General features: G+C 38.8%; 1 long non-coding RNA gene across 1 annotated transcript; it reads right to left on the bottom strand.

The window, feature by feature from the left end:
- Window positions 1-317: 317 nt before the first annotated feature.
- LOC128776091 (uncharacterized) lies at window positions 318-4,503 on the bottom strand. Its single transcript, XR_008421027.1, has 2 exons — window positions 4,369-4,503; window positions 318-2,070 (listed from the first exon to the last, which is right to left on the bottom strand). It is a non-coding gene; the product is annotated as an uncharacterized LOC128776091 (long non-coding RNA).
- Between the last annotated feature and the right edge of the window lie 17,355 nt (window positions 4,504-21,858).

The raw sequence follows: 21,858 nt of genomic DNA on the forward strand, positions 1-21,858 counted from the left end.
ACTGCTGAAGTTCATGATCAACTGTGAATAGAATGTGGATTGCTTGGCTTTAACATGCACTGAAGATGGTGGTGTCAGGGCTCAGGCTGAAGCCCAAGCACCATGACTTAATTTCCCCAAGTGAGGGCTTGCCGGATATGTTGATTTTTTAAAAAGCATTCTGCTCTAAGAGAGTTAAGTAATTGAGACTCAGAAGGTCTGAGGTGGAACTGAAGGCAGGAAATGGGTAATTTCACCATGTTGAGCTAAGAGAATTCTGGAAATTAGTCAGATCATTGATTTAAACAATTTGTTTTTATCATATTTTCAGATCCGACTTTTGGCTGAAATAACAAGTTCTTTTTATTGAGTTATAATTAACGTATAACATTAGTTTTAGGAGCACAGCATAATGATTTGGTACATGTATACATTGAGAGATGCTTACCACGTTAAGTTTAGTTAACATCCAGCACCTGACATAGTTACAACCTTTTTTAGCAACTTTCAAATATACGATACAGTATTATTAACTATAGTCACCATAGTATACATTATATCCCCAGGATTTATTTATCTTAACAGTGGAAGTTTGTACCTTTTGACCACCTTCACCCATTTCAGCCACCCTTATCCCCTGGATGTCTGACAGCCACTAATCTGTTCCCTGAAGTAGCTTAAATTTTGAAGGTCACATCACTCCTTTCCCTAGAACCTCTGATAATTTCCCTCTGGCTTAAGGATATCATACAGCCTTCGTAAAATGGTATCATGGTCTTGTCTTGATCTCTCCATTCTTACGTCTTACTGCCCCCTTTCTCATGTCTCGTGATTCAACCATTTTGACCTGTTTCAAATTCTCTGGACAGACCATGTCTCTGCCCTCAAGACTGCATTTGCTATAATCTCTGTCATAAAGGCCCCTCCACCTCTCACCTGGCTAATCTAGCTCATCCTCTTGGAAACCTCCCCTCACCTCATAGAACAGGGTTAGGGGCTACTTCTTGGTACCCTCAGACTGTCCTGTTTATATCTCTGTTACATGAGACTTATAAAACATATAATTATTGCCTTTTTATTCATCTGTATGCTCTACTAAGGCAGGGACTCTGCCTTGTACATTCTCTGTATCCTCAGGAGACTTGCCTGACCCAGGAGAAATATAGACAATGTTTTCCGGGGTCACTGTCAAGAACTCAGGCTGAGTTTACAAACTGAAGAGAAAGACAGGTCTGCATTTAGTGCTAGCACATAATATACAAAGGTAATATCCAATGCGAGCAGCAGAAACAATAAGAGTAACAATCTCCACAGGGCTTCTTGACTTTAGTTAGGTTTTAGGAAGCCTCCTCTTACTCCAATAAATCCGAAAAGTACTAGTGTCAAAGTTTTCGAGGTCCAGGTGAAGGGCAGATTTTTTGGTGACCATGGGGATTCGTAGAGCACCTCGAAAATGACCCTAGAGGAATAGTCTGGAACCAGGCAGGTTAGTCAGTGTGATGGGTACGTCATGAAGAAGCCCGTTTTATCAGAGCAGGGAGATCTATTTTTAGACCTCGGTGCTTTACATGGCTAGTCTCTGAGCCAATCTGGGCCTTCATGCCCATGCAGGCCATGCCTGCTGGCCTGGGTCCTAGTGAGGGAGTTCAGCTGCCTGCTGCACACTTTCCTTTGCTCTTCTGTTTCCTTGCCTTTCAAAACCAGCACCCCTACTTCTATAACACTTGTCCATCCAACTGCTGATCTTCAGTCATTACACTGAAGAAAAGCTGCTCTGTACACCACGGGTTGGCCATTCCTGTGAGAAAGAACATCCCAACCTGAGGCGCCGCGGTCGGTTCTCTGCCGTGGTGTTCAGTCCTGCGGGTCTGGTCGAAATGCTTCATGGCCCTGGGCAAAGCGAGCAAGGGAATGCTTTGTGACAGCTCGGAAGTGATGCTTGGACTGGCCCTTGCAGTATTTCACCTTGTTATAGCACTTTCTCAGTTAAGGCTCATGACGGCTCTTTGGTGTCTTCAATGTGATGACTGGTAGTTAAGAGAAAGGTGAATGAGTCAGCACTTCTATAAAATAAGACTTCACCTGTGAATACTGAGTTAAAAAGAAAAAAAAAGGATTGATGCCCTAAGTTTTAAATGTTATTTTGGATCAAACTCTAACTGCGCTTGATGAAAATGCACCTGAGGAGTGCTCACCTGTGCACATCTGTACTAGAGTAGACAGTAATCCCAACTAGAGCTGTTGAGGATTAGGGACCTTGATGGGCTGTCAGTCTCCTCAGTCAAGGCCTGATGCTTAAATGGAGAAAATGTACAGGGTGCTTGGTATGATGTGGCGATCACCTGCTTCTGCAGCCATACTGGTCAGTGTTCCCTCCTTTAACTGGTCTGCTTAGCTGTTAAGTCCCCCTCTACGTCCTGTCCCCAGGGCTCCCTCCTATATGCTCCCACAGGACTCTGTGAGTGTCTCTAGCCCAGCACAGAGGACACCACATGGTAATTGTATATTTACAACCCTCTCTTTTCACAAGATTGTGAAATCCCTTGACAGCAGGTGTTGTATCTCATTAATCTTGGAAACTTCCAAACCTAGCACAATCCCTGTTTCAAGATTAGCACTGAGCGAATCCATTTTTAAAAGATTAATGAATAGGAGATATTATTTTTAGTTCAACAGTAGATCTACATATATTAAGGCTTTAATAATATTTTGGATATCTAAAGATCAAATATTCACAAATTAAAATACAATTTTCATCATAAAAAGTTTTTAAAAAGCACAAAAGCTTTCATAAAACAGAGAAAAGAAAGAAAATATTCCTATTCCCAGTTTTCTTTTTCTTTTAGCAGTATTTTAAACACTTTACCAGAAGAACTTCAGGACATTTTGTCAATTTTTTTTTTCTAAATTTGTTTTCCTAAAAATTCCCACTGGGACTGGAAATGCATTAAATGTAGAATAGATTTGGGGAGAACTGTTATGTATGTGATTTTTTTAGTTTTCCCATTAGACATATGATTTCTCACACCAGTTATACAAGCTTTTTTTTTTTTTCTTTTAAGATGTTTGGGAGTTTTCTTCACTGAGATTATTTCAAGGTATATTGTTTTCCATAGTTTTGAGTTCAGATTAAAAATATAGTGTTGGCAAGGAGAAAAGGGAACCCCTGTGCATTATTGGTGGTAACTTAAATTGGTGCAGTCACTATGGAAAACAGTATGAAGATTCCTCAAAAAATTAAAAATAGAACTACCATATGATCCAGCAATTTCACTTTTGGGTATTTACTCAGAAGAATTTAAGTTGGGCTTTTGAAGAGATACCTCTATTCCCATGTTCACTGCAGCATTAGTCACAGTAGGCAAGATATGGAAATGACCTAAATGTCTATTGATAGATGAATGGATAAAGAAAATGTGTTATATATGTACAATGAATTATTATTTGGAATTAAAAAAAGAAGGAAATTCTGCCATATGTAATAACATGGATGAACCTTGAGGACATTATGTTAAGTGAAATATGCCAGTAACAGGACTAATACTGTGTGATTCCACATATATGTGATTCCACATACATGAGGTCAAATTCATAGAAGCAGAGGGCAGAATAATTGTTTCCATGGACTGGAGAAGGGAGAAATGGGGAATTTCTACTCAATGGTTGTACAGTTTCATTTATGCAAGATGAACAAATTCTAGCAATCTGCTATACAACATTGTGGCTATGATTAACGATACTTTAATGTACACTTAAAAATTTAAGAACACAAATCTCATACTCAACAGTGAACCAACCAACCAACCAACCAACCAAAAAGAAAGCCAAGATTAGGGGAGTTACTGGAATGTACTTAGTACTTGTCTTATTCTGAATAACTTCCTAACATACAAGTGAGTCTATAATATGCAAAATTTTTCTAGGTTCAGTTTTCATATCTGTAAAACAAACATACAAATAAGTGAGCAAACAAACAAAAAGGATAGTAAGACTAAATACTAAAAACAAAAACAAAATCTCTAGCCTCAAAGTTCAGCACTGTAGGGGCACCTGAGTGGCTCAGTTGGTTAAGTATCCAACTTTGGTTCAGGTCATGATCTCATGGTTTGTGGGTCCGAGCCCCACGTCTGGCTCTGTGCTGAGAGCTCAGATTCTGGAGACTGCTTCAGATTCTGTGTCTCCCTCTCTCTCTGCCACTCCAACACACACACTCTCTCTCTCTCAAAAATAAATAAAAATTAAAAAAAAAAAAAAAGTCCAGCACTGTGTCCCCAGCAAGCCAGTATTGAAGTACAAAGTCTTGCACTTCCCCACCTCCTCCCCAATCTCCAGTGTACTTGTGTAAGGGTCAGAACTCCATACAAGAGTGGAAAAACTGAGAATCCACACCTCATTGGGCTCCTGTTCCTCCTTCACTATTCTGTTTAGTAGAAATTGGAGACCAATATCAGCAAGTTTCTTTTATCCTGCTTCTGTCTTATTGTCCTAGGGAGAAAAGAAGGGATCTGCAATTGAAAGGAGGTCTTAGGCAGAAAGAATAATTGATCCTTGCCTCTTACTTACAGGGCTGTGAAACAATAATGTTTAAGTGGATAAAGAGTGAGAAGAATATTGGTATCTCAACTTTGGTCGTCTACTCGTGTTTTTTCCCTAAAGCCTTCCATGGTGTATAGATCTGATTTTTTTTTTTAAAGAATCAATTCACTTCAGTAAACATTCAATTTCTCCTACAGGCATTGTTGTGAAATCTCATTTTCTTAAAGACCATAAGAAGTAACTCATACATGTTTTAATGATTAAACTGCTGACCCTCACCTAAATTGTCAGTCTGCAGAAACATGAACAAATAAATAGTTACAGTTTTAAGTCACTTAAATGTTGTTATAGTTTGTTATGCAGCAATAGCTAGCTGATACATTCTCCTTATTTTCTTAAAAAAATTTTTTTAAATATTTATTTATTTATTTTTGAGAGACAGAGAGAGACAGAGAGAGACAGAGCACAAGTGGAGGAGGGGCAGAGAGAGAGAGGGAGACACAGAATGCGAAGCAGGCTCCAGGATCTGAGCTGTCAGCACAGAGCCTGACGCAGGGCTTGAACTCACAAACCGTGAGATCATGACCTGAGCCAAAGTCGGATGCTCAACCGACAGAGCCACCCAAGTGCCCCTCAGTCTCTTAATTTTCAATAAGCACCCATAGTCCATGAGAAGAAGATAGTACATAAAAAATAGTGGTCATTTAATAAATTTTTGTTGGATAAGTGAATTATATGTGTTCAATAAGTGAATGAATGTATGAATGCAAGAAACAATACAGTCATACTTTTTTCTTAGCCAAATTTCAGGTTTTCAAAAGTCCATTTTGGTGCCTTGAGTGTTGGTTTTCTCTCCATTGCTCTGTCACTTGGCATACACCTTTCTAATAGCAGCAATTGCACTGCATTGCCCTTATGTGTGTGTGTTTCATTAGATTATAGGCAACTTGAGGGCCAGGGCTATTTACTAGTCATCTCTGTATCCCTGGTGCTCATTTACTCAATGTACTCAAAAGGTGAGTCTTTTGGTTTTAAAAGTTTATATGAGGTTTTGGCCTCTGGAAACTGGGTAGCAGCACTATTGATATCAGTGATTTTAAGCCATGGCTGAAAACTAAAATAATTGGAAAAGCTTTAACACCATCAGAGTCCAGCCTCACTTCGGGACCTTTTACAATCTGTGGGAAGTAGTACTAAGCAATGCTAATGTGCAGCCAGCGTTGAGAACTTCTGAGTCCAAACGTCCTCAAAGTTTATTAGTATTCCGGTACTGGGAAATGACCTTCTCCTGCAACAAGAGGAACCTATTAAGAAATAATTCGGAATTACTACATATTCTAATTTTCAAAGTTAAAACATGGGTGATAATTGAAGTGCTACATATTATGCTATATTAGGAACGCGTGAATTGTGTACATAAAAGGGTAATTCACATCAAAATCTTATTATTTTAATTTTTCCTTTAATTTTTTTCACCAACACTCTAACATATTCCTTGAAGTTTTTTTTTTTCACGTTTTGATAAACACCAATTCCATTTTTCCATTTTATATTCAGCTAAGAGTTTTAAAATATTTTAATGTTTACGCTTTGGTTTGATTTGGAACATTTTGAAATGGCTCATTTAAAAAAGTTTTTGTTCAACAATAGCTCATCTAGAACAAGTCGCTCAAGATTACCTCCTGCATGAATATTTATATCTTAAGGTCTCAATTTGACAACATTAAGCTCTGTATTCTTATTTCTTAAACAACCAAAACATATTTATAGATTGATTTTAATGCAATTTTTTCCCCATTTGAATACACTATGATTAAAAGTTCACAGCCTTGGTTACATTATATAATTTGAGAAATAACCAACAATGTCCCTAGTGATTAAATATTCAAGTTTGCAATTATTTTGTAACTTTTGTTCTGCTCTTCGCTCACTCTAAAAATTATCATAAAATTTTGAAAGATGTCCTCAGTGTAGAATATGTCCATAAAATATTAAATATTCAATTTTCCTCTATCATGGCTTGAAAAATTCATAATTACATGATGATCCACATAATAACTCATTCTGAAAAGTCATATATGGCACTCCCTCTGTGACTGAGTTAATAATTTACTGCTGTGTGGGATTTTCACTCTGCACTGTTAGTCTTGGGAACATTTATTAAGCAAATGTTCATTTGCAAAGATCAGGATGTGAATGAAGAGGGTAAGAATTTAATGAGGAGTGACAGACAGGTGAACTGATTCCATATAGAACTTTAGTACAAGGGAAAGCAGAGAGCTTTATCTTTCGTTGCCTCGATAGACACCTGAAATGAAATATAGAAGACAGAAGGCAGGAGAAAAAAAATGATGCTCTCCTGCAGGGGCCAACAGGGGGATAAATCAAGGAAAGCGAGGAATCCAACTCAGGCCATTTGAAATGATGCCATCGAATGTGACGCTTTGAGCTTACATAGCATAGGGGATGCTGACTTTTTGTTTTAAAGTCACCAAATGCTGCCAAAGAGAATATTTCATCTCTTCTCTGTTTTCCTTTGATATTCCAAATTTTCGTTGACAATAGCTTGGGTGACCAAAGCATGCAATTGAATGATAAGCTGGCAGAGTAAGAAGCTTCTTGAGGACTGGTTATCCTAGGGCTTAGAATTGCTTACAGACTTTGGGAAAATCATGCTACTTAAATAACGGCCCACAATTTTTATGTAATACCTAGTAATAAACCTTATAAGTGAATAATCCATATTTTCTTAATTGGGTCAGTTCTGCAGAGATATAAGCCACATCAATGAAACAAGCAGTTGGTGTTTGATTTATTGAATAGTCATATCATGTGGTAACTGTGACTTCACCTTTCCATGTTGTCTTGGACGGATCTTAGAATATTCATGGAAGTGATGGGTCACCAGGACAGGTCATCAAATGGGACTAAGAAGGAAAAGGAGTATAGAACCCATGCATAGGTAACTTCTGTGCCATTTTCATTTCTTTTTGGAATATGGTGAGGGTTAAGTAAATACATTAACAAATAAAACTAAAATAAATTTACAAGAAAAAATAAGAGGCCATAATACAAACTAATGATTTAAATATATTGAAGATTTATCCATTTAGCTGATTGGAGATAGATTTAATTTGTTCCCCCCCCCCGCCCCCCCTTAAAAGCAAAGGCTACATTTGATATATTTGACCATGTTGAACTTTGCCTGAGCCAGGTGGTCCTGAAAAATAGCGGAAGTTAAGATACACACGGATATGAGTAGGCCCCAGTTCAAGTCCTGACTTTGCCATTGAGTGGCTGTGTGACATTAGACACATCACAACTCTGAGTCTGTATCCTCAAATGTGAAGAACATGCATTATAGAGTAGTCTTTTCAAAATTCTTACAGCTCTAAAATTCCATAGTTAGAGAATGATGCTGGCATTTTCATATAGACTGATAACATCCATTCTAAAATACTTTTTCCTCTGTGCCATCCCGATAATTGTTTTCAGAGGCAGAGCTTGATATGGTCTAATCATAGATCTTGATATATCTAATGTTTTATTTTAATTCTTTTTATCCATAGGAAGAGGCTATGGATTCTGGAATTTAAGCATTTATTCTAAGGGTAAGCCAGAAATATTTGTGCTAAAATATACCCTTGTACTTCCATCTTATTACCTGGAGATGTTTGCTATTTTGACCAATAATAAATACAGGATTTCCCTCCTGGGAAGTTCCCTGGGGCTTCAAATTTATGTAAAACCTTAGGTGCAATGCCCGAGCATTATCATTTCAAATATGCAGGTACTTTAAAGGGACTTGTCTTCAATATTTTCCTCTTCGTGGAGATATGAATAGAAGCTGGCCTTAATTAGCAATCAGTGAGAAACCAGTGAAATATATATTTTTTTAAGATGCGAAGGAAGGTTTGGCGTCTGGTTTTAACTCAGGTCCAGCTTTTTAAGGAAATTTCTTCCCACTTTATAAACAGAGAACTATAATTTTTGCAATGGTATGTTTTAGAGGCATTTTGAATAGGACGGGGAGCCTGTGTTCTCTTTTACATGCCATCGGAGGTTTAAATATATCAATTGCTACATTTTGTGTGTTTTTGTGTAAGGGAAATATATTTAATAACGTTTATTTAGAACTCAAAATTAGTCTAGTCTTTTTAATCTCCTGGCTTTGTCCTCATCCTTGATCTCAATCTTCATTTTCGAATACTATGAAATCTAAATTCCAGCTCTCCTTGCTGAACCTCAAACTGTACCAATGGTCAATTTACTCTTGTTTGCTACAACAAAGTCACACCCCAGGAAAGGCTCAATTTTTGAGACTGATAGGGACCGGAAAAGGATTTATCACCAAGTTCTTTGAATAACAATGAGTCAATTTCCTCATCAAAAATATTAGTTACCAGGGTCTAAATGAGGTCACTTTCAAATGCCAGGAAGAAATACAGTACTCAATGGTCTACCCTAAGTAATTCTTGTAACTATAAATTTCAAGATGAAGCAGGCAGAATTTTAATCCTAGCACTGAAAAAACTCGAACTTATTTCATCTCTCCTTAAGAATAATGGGCAAAACAATATCAACAGTAACAGTGGATATTGGAGAAATAGTCTCTCAGTCACCAAATACAATGAGTTTATCATTAATCTGTGTTCCTGCATGGTAACACCAAAAGCATGCATACATGTATATAAAATGGATAGCCTCATATATTCGTCATTAAACGTTGCCAACAATACAAAGTATAAGATTTTGTAACTGCCAAGAAAATATTTTGTAAGATATGTAAACTGGAGGCTCCACCGAGTTGCTCAAAAATTATTTGGTTAAAGGGTAAATACACCTTGTACATCATAATGAAAGTCTTATAGGTAGGGGTGGAGATTAACACTTCAGGCTGTCTACAGAATATTAATAAAATTCAATATATTTTCTAAAAGGTATAATTTATATTTTGTGGAAATGAGACCCTTTTCTAATAAAATTCTTCTGTCCTTCATTCTGTTCATATAATTTTGCTATAAATCATCCTGTAGGAATTTTCCCCCTAAATATTCATCTCAGGGAGAACCTATTTAAATAAGCCCTCTTAGCAAGATCTTTCAGAATTAAAATTATACCACAAGCGATACTTCATCCAATATGTTTCCTCCTATAAAATTTTCTTATTCCTGAAATAATATTTTTCTTGAATTACATTATGTTAAAACTGTTGATTTGAGGTGACTTCAACAGTAAAGAAACGCTGTGTTAAAAGACCAACAAATTATCTCAGCCTTTTTAATTGCACCGTCTCTGAGTCTCTATCACTGCAGCTCCTTTCTGCTCCCCATCTACATATATAGTGAGAAAAACCTAAGGGCATTATTCTCAGCTTCACCACAAAGAAAGAATAAGAAAGAAGAAAAATTGCTGCTGGATATACTAGGTTTCCTTGGTTTCTGGTAAACTAGAACATTATGCTCTTTCATAGTCATCTGAAGCTAATTTTACTCTACTGTCTGGTAGTCATTAGAATAAATTCTCCTCTTTTATTCCTGATAGGAATATAATAAGTAATTTGATTTCTGAGGATGTGAGGTATAATATGAAGAGTAGATGGTCATGTCAGTCATTCACAAACACACACACACATTCGTGCACACACAATACATTAATGTCAGGTCCTATGCAAAGTCTCATACTTGGGGGTGTCCCTTGAGCGTATTACAGGAAGGCTCCAGGGATCAGACAAACTGCAGGGCTCAGAGAAGGGTTTTGATGGGGTAATTAGCAAGTTTCTTGCTTTTATAAAGTATCAGGTGCTTGACAAGTGAATATTCACATGCTTTACTTCATCTGTGTCTTTTATCGGCTCAACGAGGTAGGTGGAACAGTTTTTGTCACCTGCATTTTCCATATGGAAACTGAGGTTTAGTTAGGTTAAGTGACTTCCCAAGATTACGCCGCTCACGGTGTTATTTTTGGAGGCAGAGCGCAGGATTCCACTATTGTGTTTCTGTCAACTCACCTTTGAATCCTCCTGGGCTCTCCAGGGGCCCTCGTATCATCTCAACCCTAAGCATCAAGCAGGAGATGAAATGGGGCTCCGGTTAAATGTTTGCATTCATTGTTTGTTGTTGAATATATATGAGAAGCAGTAGTGGGCACAGCCTCAATAGTCCTTGCAAACATTGGGCACCGTGATAAACGCTCTGTGTGGGACAAGTGGCATCATAGGCTATAGTATAAATATGTTTAGGAACAGAACTCCCTGTCCTTATAAGCTGTGACTTGCAAACCCATTTAGCTTCTTAGAGAAGAGGGGGAGCTGAAGAGTAGCTGCAGGCCTTCAGTACAGTCCGCAGATATTTATTAAGTGCCATACTAATTACAAAAGTAATATTTACTGGAGGTGTACTATGAGCTGGATTCTGTTCTAAATATTTGTAGATGAATCAACTCAATACACACAGAAGTGCTATTGCTCTTATTACTATTATTGATTATATCTATTATTATCTTCCCTACTTAAGAGGTAAGGAAAATAAAGCACAGAGAGGTTAATTATTTGCTCCAAGTTATACAACGAGGAGGTGATGGAAACAAGATCTGAACCCAGCCAGAACTTGGGCTATGCTGTGCTGCCTCTCTGTATCTTAGAAGCTACGCTCAGCGATGAAGATGGAAAAATCACCAAGGTTTTGTTTCCTAATGAATCCAGAACCTATATGGGAGAGACAGACACGAAGTGCTTTTCATGTGAGAGTTGCCACAGGAGGGGTTCAGGCAAGGTTCAGCTCACGCCCAAAATCTAGTGCTCCATTTCTGAGTGCTCTCAGGCAGGTGGTCCTGGGAATAGGGAGGTTCCCAGAGAACTACCACTGAGAAAGTAGGCAGGGGCCAGGTCAGAAGAGCTTTGTAGAAGTGTAGTTTGGACTTCATCACAGAGACCATCGGGAACCACAGAAGCGTTTTAAGTAGGGGAGTCATATGAAGTTTTTGTTTTAGTAAGAGACCCTAGAATCATTAGAAAGGATGGATTCAAGGTAGTGGTAGAGATGTGCAGCAGTCAGACTAATGATTGCAACGTGCTATGAGAAATGATGGGGCATCCTAAACCAGGGAAATGGTGGTGAGAATCGAATGGAGAGAGAGCTCTACACCTAAATGCTTGCTGTTCCCAGGCTTAATCTTACTAATATCATCAGTTTCTTTTACTATTTCCTTTCCTTTAGTATTTTGCCCAGGTTATTTATCTGCCTTGGAAGAGAATGTTACAGAAAGGCAGGACATCAATTTGGATACATTCTGCTCTAGATAACAAAAATCCAAATGAAAATGGCTTATCTCAACATAAAAGTTTTGAGCTAGGGTACTTCCCGGTTTGGTTAATTTAGGAGCTCAATGACAATAGCAAGGAATCATTTTATCCCATTTACCTGTGCTACGTTTCTCAGTATCACCTGTATGCCCTATGGCTAGGTGTCCTCATGGTCTCAAAATGGCTGCCACAGTCCCAGGAATCAAAATCAGCAGACAGATTAGGGAGGAGTTCAACTTCCCCTGACACATTTAACTGCCTAATAGAAAACCAAGTTTCTTGTGGCAAGGAAGAAAGAAGGAGGCACTAAAGAGAAAACTAACAGTGTTCTCCCAGAATACAAAGAGAAAAAACATAATATTCATCTTGTTGCATTAAAAGAATAGGATTATGCAGCAAGGATCAGCCTCGTGTGCCAAGTCATCTGAACAAATTACCTGAATTTCTTCCTCTGCTCTTTAAGTGTGTCATTAGATAGGTTTAGCGAGTCTGATCATAGTTTCACGTAAATGAGGTTCAGACAGGAAAAGGAAGTAGGGGAAAATTGTCTTGTCGTTTTTGGCCCCAGGAGATTATGCCCTGATTTCCCTTCTTGGGTTGGTTTGGGGAAGCAACGGTAGTGTTGTGGTGTGTGAGGAGGTCACACTGGCGTTAAATAGCTGACGAGAAGCAGTGAGCAAGTGATGCCCGTGTTGCACTGCCCGTTTGGAATTCTGGAAGGAGTCGGCAGAGAGCCCTGTGGAGGGAGAGGGTGTGGTCAGACAGAACGAAGATCTAGCCAGCTCTTTTTCGGCTTTCTCAGTTGCTTTTCTGCAGTTCCGTGCATTGTGGAAGTTGAGTCGACACATAGCCTGTCTTGGGGACAGTACTACAGAGGTCTCTGCGTGAGACAAGACACTGGATAGTAGACATGGTGGAGACCCAGAGTCTCCAGGAGCCAAAGGAATAAATCGCAGGTTCATGAGCTGCAGGATTCCCAGCCAACAGGTGGATTCAAGACATAGCAGAGATGTGTAGGTGCCAGCCAAGGACTAGCCAGCCTCCACCCTCCTCTAATGTCAGGAAGCCACATTCCCCTTCCCTTTTATTTGTGGAGGCTGCATTTGGTAGAGAAGAGTATCTGACAGTCTGAACCGAGATGAAGTGACAATAAACACAGCAACCCTGCCACATGGTCTACGGCATGGAGCAGATCTCTGGGACAGTTAGGCTTTTCATAAGCCTGGTGTTTCTTCTTCCCTAAAGTCTTGGTTCCTCTCATATAGCATGGCATACGACATACAAACATGTTTACAACAAATCTGCTTGGGAAAAGAAGGAGAAAAACATTTAACAAACCCGTAGGATGCCTGCTCTTTTCTATAAGAATATTCTGTTTATTCCTATTTGTAAGAAGAAATATTTATTACTAATGGAGCGCATTAACTAAAGGAAACATTCGTGTTAAGAAAGTCTTTGCTAGGAGGGATTTACTGAGATAAGGCCTAATTCTTTAATTGCCATTAATTTGTATCTAATTAAAATAGGGACTAAAAAGTACAGTGAGTATAAGTGAAGGAAATCAAGGTGGTGAAAGATCTGGAAACCCCGGGGGAGTTCCACCGTAGAATATAAGGCAGTAGCAAAAAGAAAAAAAGTGACAACAATAAACTGCCGCCACGTGTGTGTTGATAAAATCAGCAAATCAACATAAATTTGCTTTAGAATTCTAAAGTGTTATGGAGAGCTAAGCTCTTTCTGTCTTATCTTACTGTAGGTAGCTCCAGGGGACGTGGCCAACCCAATGGGTCAAACTGTAAGGGAGCAGGCTGCATCATCATAGGTAAAATTGTGGGCTTCCTAACAGTGGAATGTGCTACTCTGAGAAACAGAAGCTGAAAGTATTCAAGGAGGGGACAGATCTGTCTTGCAGGGTGAAACCAGGTGTGTGTGTCATGACTGTTTAAAGCCCCCAAGTCTCTCCTGCTCCAAGAAACCATTTCTTAACTTTCTCAGTAAAGAATTTGTTCAGTGTGGGTCTTTTCTGTCTGAAATTAAAGATGCTAAACGATTTACTCCAGGGCGCGTGTCTGGTAATTGGTGGGTTTTATGCCTGTGAGGACAGCTGGATGGAGTCGCCTGCCGTTCAGGGTATGGGCCTTGGGCCAGTGGCTGCAGCCCCACCTGGAACCACACGGGAAGGGCGGAACCCTGAGCCGAGTCGGAGATTCCAGGGCCAAGCCGTATGCGCGTGAAAGTGGGAGAAAGCGAGCGGCTTAGGGGACTCCCACAACCGAACGAACTCCCGGACGATGAGAGCTCAGACCTGGGGGACGTGAGCAGCTTCAGTTCAGACTCCTGCCCACAGTCCTATCAGGACAAGTCACCCAAACCTCAGAGTGAAGCCAGTGGGTCGATTTGTAGTTAAAATGAGTGGTGCCCATGGTAAGGAGAAATAATACAAATGAAAGATAAGAGATTTATTTTATTATTTTTTAAATTATTTTATTATTTATTATTTTATTATTTTATTATTAAAGATAAAAGATTAATTTTTCCTGTTGAAAATAAGGGAAGAGATTTCCCTCCTCCCCTTTTTTCTCAGAGCATTTTCCTTAGAAAACTTGTAATTGGAGATACTTTCTCATCTGTTTGAAATATATGAGAATCCTTTTTGAAACCTGGATAGGACTTTTGTCAGCTTTCTGAACAGGGAATGTCTTTCTTAAGGACTAAGGAGTCCTCTATTGAAAATGTAAGCATCAAGGAAGACAGCACCCCTAACCCCCAGCGTCTGTGCGTAATGTCCACAGTCGCCTTGTTCCAAGTTCCAAAACTACTTCCTGTCAGAGATACGAGAAGTTTCTTTTTTCTCTAGATAAGGCCACTTAGCCAACACGGATGGTCACCCCAACTACCAGGTGAAGTTAGGATGAACTACTTGTGACAAACGGCCACTGTCAAGTCCTCTGACTTGAGGGACTAGTTACTATTTATTTTGAGAACGTGTATGTAATGGGTTGTGTCTGCTTGGCCACATAAGGGGGTCACTTTGTTTTCTGCAGTCTTTCAGCGGATTGCCTGTGATGCTCATCACATTGTGGCTTAATGCTTATTCAGTAATAAAAGTGGTTTTTTTTTTCTTTCCTACCTTTGTGGAAAGGTTTTCTGTGTTGGAAAAAAATGTTTGTCTTTTAGTTACATTTTCCCAACACCATTCTGATAAATTATTAAGTATCTTACCTATTCATCCTGTATTTCTATACTGCCATAATCTCTCACTCCTTCTCTTCCTCCCTTCCTTCTCTGTCTTCTCCTTCCTTCCACCCCCTTCCCTCCCCAACTGTTATTCATCTTTTCTTATTTTCTTCTTCTTTTTCTTTCCCAATTGGCATGTAAGCCTATTCTTCCCCAGTTTAATTATTCTGTATAGATGGGATAGTACCTTTATGAGAGGATATGTATCAGATTTTTTTTTTGAAGTGACAAGGTAGACTCAAACAATTAAAACATTGGTTTTAATCCAAAATATGCTTTTCTTTGCAGGGAGAAAATTTGAGGACTGGGTCCCCTGAGGTTTAACCTTGAGAATTCAGAAGAAAGGTAGTTACCTGATATCACAAAAGAAGATACTTATTTGAAGAAACTGGTAACCATAAAAAGTAGGAACTTCTAATTTGGAGAGTCATTAGGTTGGAAATTTTAAAATGCCCTTAGTGTGGTTTAGTATAGTACAGTATGATGGTATATTATTATATTATAGTATAGTAGATTACATTACATTATAATCAGTCCTATACATGTGTGTGCATCTATCTATCTATCTATCATCAGAAGCTATTTTATTTGTCCTTTTTGGGATGGCAAAAACGTTCATTTGAATCCTGTGACAAATTCCATGTGCTAGCAAACAGGGGAAATGCAAATTATTGCCATTGTTCATTTCTAAGATATTATTCTTTGGTTATAAGCCTACCCAAAGAGCATATTAGCAAAACAGTCTATTCAAAAGTACACATTAAACGAAAACACAGAACCTCTATAACGATTTAAGCAAGTGATATTATGATTCTGTTTTACTGATACTATGTAGGAATTGGTGCCTACCAATTTAGATTCCCTAAATCTTTGGTGGGAGGAAGATCCTGGGAGGAACTTAGCTGGGAGGAATTTAGCTTAGCCTAAAAATCAGCACATCATTTATGTCCCTGAACTTTTTAATAAGCTATAGCAGCAGTATTTCCTGATTGAATACTCTCCCTTGTCAGTATCAATAAATACTTAACCTTTTGAAGCCAAAATGTGCAACTGAAGTAAACAATGAAATATCTCTAAATTCTCTCAGAAGGTTTAGACCCTGACACTGTTTGCACAATACCGTGACTTAATTTCTGAATGTTACCTTTGTCACCCCTGATATTTTGACCCTGTCCTTGCCAGAGAGCCGTGAAGCAACTTCTAGCTTACAAATAAATACAAATAAAATCTCACATTTTGCATAACCACAGATAGAATTCCACGTTGGACAGCACTATTAAGTACTGTCTTAGGTCTACCAAAGATTCTATTTTTACCACAAATTCAAAGCTATCCGGTGTTACTTTTCTTAATTAAGCTGGGCTGCTCTCACAATTCAAAAAGCTTCATTTTTTTTTCCTGCTTAAATTAAACTCCCTGTGCAATGCAGTGACCAAAACAAATAATCTATGACCTACAAACAAGACACTTGCATTCCCTGAAGAATTACGTTCTTGTTTCCTCTAGGTTATACATCTTTGAACCTCTCTTTGCTGTAACGACCTTCTGGTGCTCATTAGCATGCTGATTACCATTAACACAGCTATAATGCAGCAATTTTCTTGGTGTATGTCGAGGAGAAATGCTCATCTGAATGCAGTCAGGGGACAAAATTAACTGCATAAATCTACAGCGCAAACTGGATCTCGTCCAACTTTGCATGCGTCGTCTTTTCTCTCCTGGCTGTGACATCATCAACCAGATTCCCACTGACGGCTTAATAAGTATCTCAGGGCTTCATATTTAATTTCCTTTCATCTCCGTATATTACATTTCAACTTAATTTCAAGAGTGCCTGACCACCTTATTACCATGTCTCATAATATATATTTACCTTAATCTTTTAGCTATGCCTCTTAATGGCTCTTTATGAGATTCATATCTACTTTACTTTTCATATCTTTTTTTAACATTCATATCTTTTTAAAAATATAGGCTAATATGGTAGGATTTCAGTACACACACACACACATTGACACATTTATGGAACTCAACAAGATTGAGGTATGTAAGCAATTTGTATTTTAGGAGGGAAGCAAGATAGAAGTAGATGAATAGTCATCAAAGGTAGTGAACTTTTAAAGGCGAGAACAAAAGATGTATGAGATCTGGGGGTTTTTCTTGCCACTTTCACATTCACCCAATGGTTCGTTAACAACACTGGTCACCAAGTGTGAATTGAGGATTGCTCTCAGTTTGCAGGTTTTGAAGCTGACAGGAAAGCTCATGTGACCCTTTGAAATTTTTTTCTGGATTGTTCTTCAAGGGCCGTATTTTAAATATTATAACCATTGAACAAATGGCATGAAGAAGATTATGAAATTGTGTTTCCTTAATGGTTACACGACTAGCATGATAACAAATGTGTCAGAGTCAAAATCACTATTAAAATAAAGTAAGATTTGATGTGATTACAAAAGAAATCAGTGTGATTTATCACTCTAAACAGGGAAGAGAAAGTTATGTGTTTTACAATCAAGAATGGTGTAAAGTTCAAAATAATATTCTTTACAAACCATAAACTGTGGCAATTTTTATTTTTAAAACACGAGATAAATTCTACTGTGTGCTTTTCCAGTTTAAGAAAGCAGACTGAGAACCATTCATTTGCTGCCTTGGGGTGGTTAAACTCACGATGAGTATCCTCCTGGTAGTTTCCCTAGGACTTCCCAGCATGGAGGGAACAGATGAAAGCATAGGGCAAGGAGAAATAGACTGGTGCCACTTCTCATAATGCACTCTGATCCACTCTTTATCAGCGATATGAACAAAGTGTTGTGGACGCTCATGGAAGGGGAGATTAATTCTGACCCTTCCCTGGGGGAATAGAGTTGAGGGACATGACTCAGGGAGTGTGGGATGGTGTTGAGGAAAAAGGAAATATTTGAATTGAGTTTTGAAGATGGGGTAGAATTTCATTATGCTACAAATGGTAGGGAGAAGAGAGCCTTCTCCTCTCACCGTGACTGTTACAACCATAGGAGTAGAGTTGCTGAATGTCAAAGTAGGAAAGGACTTTAACGATCCATTCTCTGCTGCTCACCCCCCACAACTTACAGGTGAGGGTTAGCACTACCTCTCCCTGCTTGTGAGATAGGGGATAGGCCAGTATGTGTGTAAATATATCACTAATGCAATGAATGATAAACTTTCTAATATTCCCAGTTTTCATTTCATACAAAAATAAAAAATGGTAGGGGTGCCTGGGTGGCTCAGTCAGTTAAGCCTCCGACTTCAGCTCAGGTCATGATCTCCCAGTTCGTGGGTTCAAGCCCCACGTCGGGCTCTGTGCTGACAGCCCAGAGCCTGGTGCCTGCTTCCATTTCTGTGTTTTCCTCTTTCTCTGCTCCTCCCCTGCTCACTCTGTATCTCTCTCAAAAATAAATAAACATTTAAAAAAATTTAAAAAAAAAACCAGGAACCTCGGGGCACCTGTGTGGCTCAGTCAGTTAAGTGTCTGACTCATGATATTGGTTCAAGTCATGAGTTTGAGCCCCATGTTGGCTATGCTGGCACCGTGGAGCCTGCTTGGGATTCTCTCTCTGTCTCTCTTGGCCCCTCCCCCCCTCAAAATAAATAAATAAACTTAAAAAAAACACCCAGGAACCTCAAAAGATAAATGTAGCTTCCCAGCATTTCTGACTGATTCCCAAGTCACCTCTCATCTTCTTTAGCAAAATAGTTCAACAAATGCCCACAGTATCCTGTACGCAATCCAGAACACCCCAGTAAATTCTTTGCCACCAAGATAGTGGTACAGATTTGCTCTGTGGTAATCAGAAATACTGTGCCTCAAACTAAAACTCTGTGAATGGGTATATGTCTAGATTGTGAAATTTCAGCAGTCAATGCTTATCTTTCTACGTATAACCATTCAATTATTCAGTCATTCATTCAACATCCAACATCCGTCCATTGGATTTCTGTCTACTATATTCCAGTCACTCTGCTCAGTATTGGAGTTATAAAAGCGTGCCACAAACAGTTCACATTGAGAGGCACTGTAGAATGACAGGAAAAAATAAGTCAGGATTTAAATGCTGGCTCTGATATTCAACAGCATATTTGTCTGCTTGGGTTGCCATAACAAAAGCTATAGACTGGGTGCCTTAAACAACAGAAATTTACATTTTCACAGTTCTGGAGGCTGGAGGTCTGGGATCAGAGATTGAAGTGCTGATGTGGTCGGTCCTGGTGACAGCTCTCTTCCTGCCTCGCAGACGGCTGCCTTCTTTCGGTGATCTCACATAAAGGAGCCAGAGCGAGCTCTCTGGTGTCTCTTCTAAAAAGGGCACTAATCCCATCGTGAGGACCCCACCCTCATGACCTCACTTAAACCTAATCACCTCCCAAAGGCCCCATCTTCAAATACCACCACACTAGGGGGTAAGGCTTTGACATACAGATTTGGCGGTTGGGGGAGACAATTCAGTCCATATCAGCAGCTGTGCCACTTTGATCAAAGTCCATAACCTTTCTGAGAGCCTACCTGCTCCATTAGACAGTAAAGACAATACCTCACACATTTTAGATGACTTGATAATAGCATAAGGCAGTGTACGGGAAAGCCCCTATTATAGACGGCACCTGATGAACAGTAGGGACTGAATACATATTAGCTTCATTGCTCTTTTCTCCCTCCTCCTGTCCTGCTAAAGACCCCTGATGGTTGGAGTAGATTAGAAGAAAAAAAAATGGGGCCAAGAGAAATAAAATGGCAAGTCAATATCACAATGCTTTCTGATTCATTCCATATTAGCAATATGATAAAAAGTAATGTAGCTGCTCATGGAAGAGAGAAATAATTCTGTTTCTGCTCTCTGGAGATAGTGAAGGACACAAGAGAGGGCTGTGAAGTACGTAGTATCCAGAAGAGAGGAGAAGTTTGGATTAGGTCTTGGATGGAGTAGAATTACCCTAGGGTAAGAAGGTGGGAAAGACATTCCAGCCTGAGCAAAGGCATGAGTGCAGGACCACACACGGTTCGGGCGGGGAATTTGGTGTGACAGGGCCGCCGGCGCCTAAGGAATTGCAGCACGCTTTGAGGGGACTTGCTCTTTTCCTTCAAAAGATCCTCTATCATTTCATCTTCTCATGTCGCCAGTATATCATCTACAGGGAAGAAAAACCTATTCCATATATCACTGAGTACAAATTGGGAAACCCACAGCATCCTGGGTTTGGAGTTGCAGATATAAATGGCTTCACAGGGACTTCCAAATGCAAGGAGGCCCTTGAAGCAAGTCTTAGCCTCCTGTGAGGCTCCACTGAGCCTCTGAGCAGCTGCTAGTATATGTCCTTGAAAGGATGTCTTATTAAGGAAAATCCTTTTGCATACAGTCCCAAATGCTGAAGCTTTCCTTTTCCAGATTAAAAAAAAAAAAAAAATCCTTCATTTCACAAATAAGGACCAAAGTAATAGAGTCTCTTACATTAACACTCAGGATATCAGATTTTTCTTCTTAAAATAAAACAAAATAGAACCCTCCCTCCTTTTTTTTTTTTTACCATAATGGAAGTGCATTTCACTTTAAAAACTCCAGACTAAAGATGAACAAAGAACAAAATAAGTCATCTGCGTTCCTATTACCTAAACATGGTTAATGTTTAAATTCTAAAGAGAGTACACTCTTTAATCTTTATTTTATGCAGATAATATTTTACTTTTCTAGGTCACTTATAATCTGTTTTTATCAGGTTTTATTGGAAATTAAGTGTTTCTCCAATATAATTGTGATGGTTACTTAGTATGTAAGGTTGAGCTATAATTTGATTTAACCAATTTCATCTTCTTGTTCATTTAGCCTGCTTTTTAAAAAAAAATTCTGTGATATATTCCGATAGTTTTGAATGTTGCGTAAACACTCTTTAAAGATAGAGTCCTGGAATACTTCAATTTACAGGTATATACATTTTAAAGGCAGTTGATAAGTGATAACCACAAAGGATATACCAATATAAAATTTTACCAAACTTTTTATGAGAATTTCTAGGTCCCTATATTTTTGCTAATGCTGGACAGTAGTATTTATTAATTACCTATTTGATATCTTTCTTTTTAAGAGTAAGGTTTAATAATAGGGAGGGACTACTTGAAATAGGATGAGACAGGTAAAGGGGATTAAAAGTACACTTACCATGATGAGAGCTGAGTAACGTACAGAATTGTTGAGTCACTATATTGTATATCTGACACTAACACAGCACTATATGTTAATTACACTGGAATTAAAGTTCAAAACTTAACAAATTAAATATATTTTTTAAATTTAAAAATAGGGAGGATTACTTGAGTTTTAGAAAAGGGAGAACTGGGTAGAATGGAAGTCAAGAGAAAGATTTTGAGAGTCCCAGGAGACATTTGCCTAGTTTCTGTTTTTGCCTGGAGTTGGCCCTGAGTTGCAAGATGTGTGTTCTGCACTTAATCCAAAAAGTCATGATATACTTTAAATATTTAGAGTTCTCAAGCAACAAAACAAAACCCCCCAAACTTTGGAAACTTTCTCCATTGCTCTATTTCTCTGCAAATATACCCTTTCTTTCTCATCGTGGTTGCCTCTCCTATTGAAGCTATTAAGGACAAGTAACAGTGCTCGGGCTTTGGCATCTCTGCAAGGGGTGTCGGGACCCTCTGCAGAGACCGCTGTGAAGGGGGCCACAGAGATGCCTCCTCTGCAAGCGGTATTGCCTGTTGGGGTTGGCAATGTTAAGTTTTTGTTTATTTGATGACTCAAAGAAACTAGAGTTTTCACGGGGAAGATTAT

Source organism: Panthera pardus, unplaced genomic scaffold (genome assembly GCF_024362965.1).
Source record: "Panthera pardus isolate Hobbes unplaced genomic scaffold, ASM2436296v1 HiC_scaffold_1, whole genome shotgun sequence".
Taxonomy (NCBI): domain Eukaryota; kingdom Metazoa; phylum Chordata; class Mammalia; order Carnivora; family Felidae; genus Panthera; species Panthera pardus.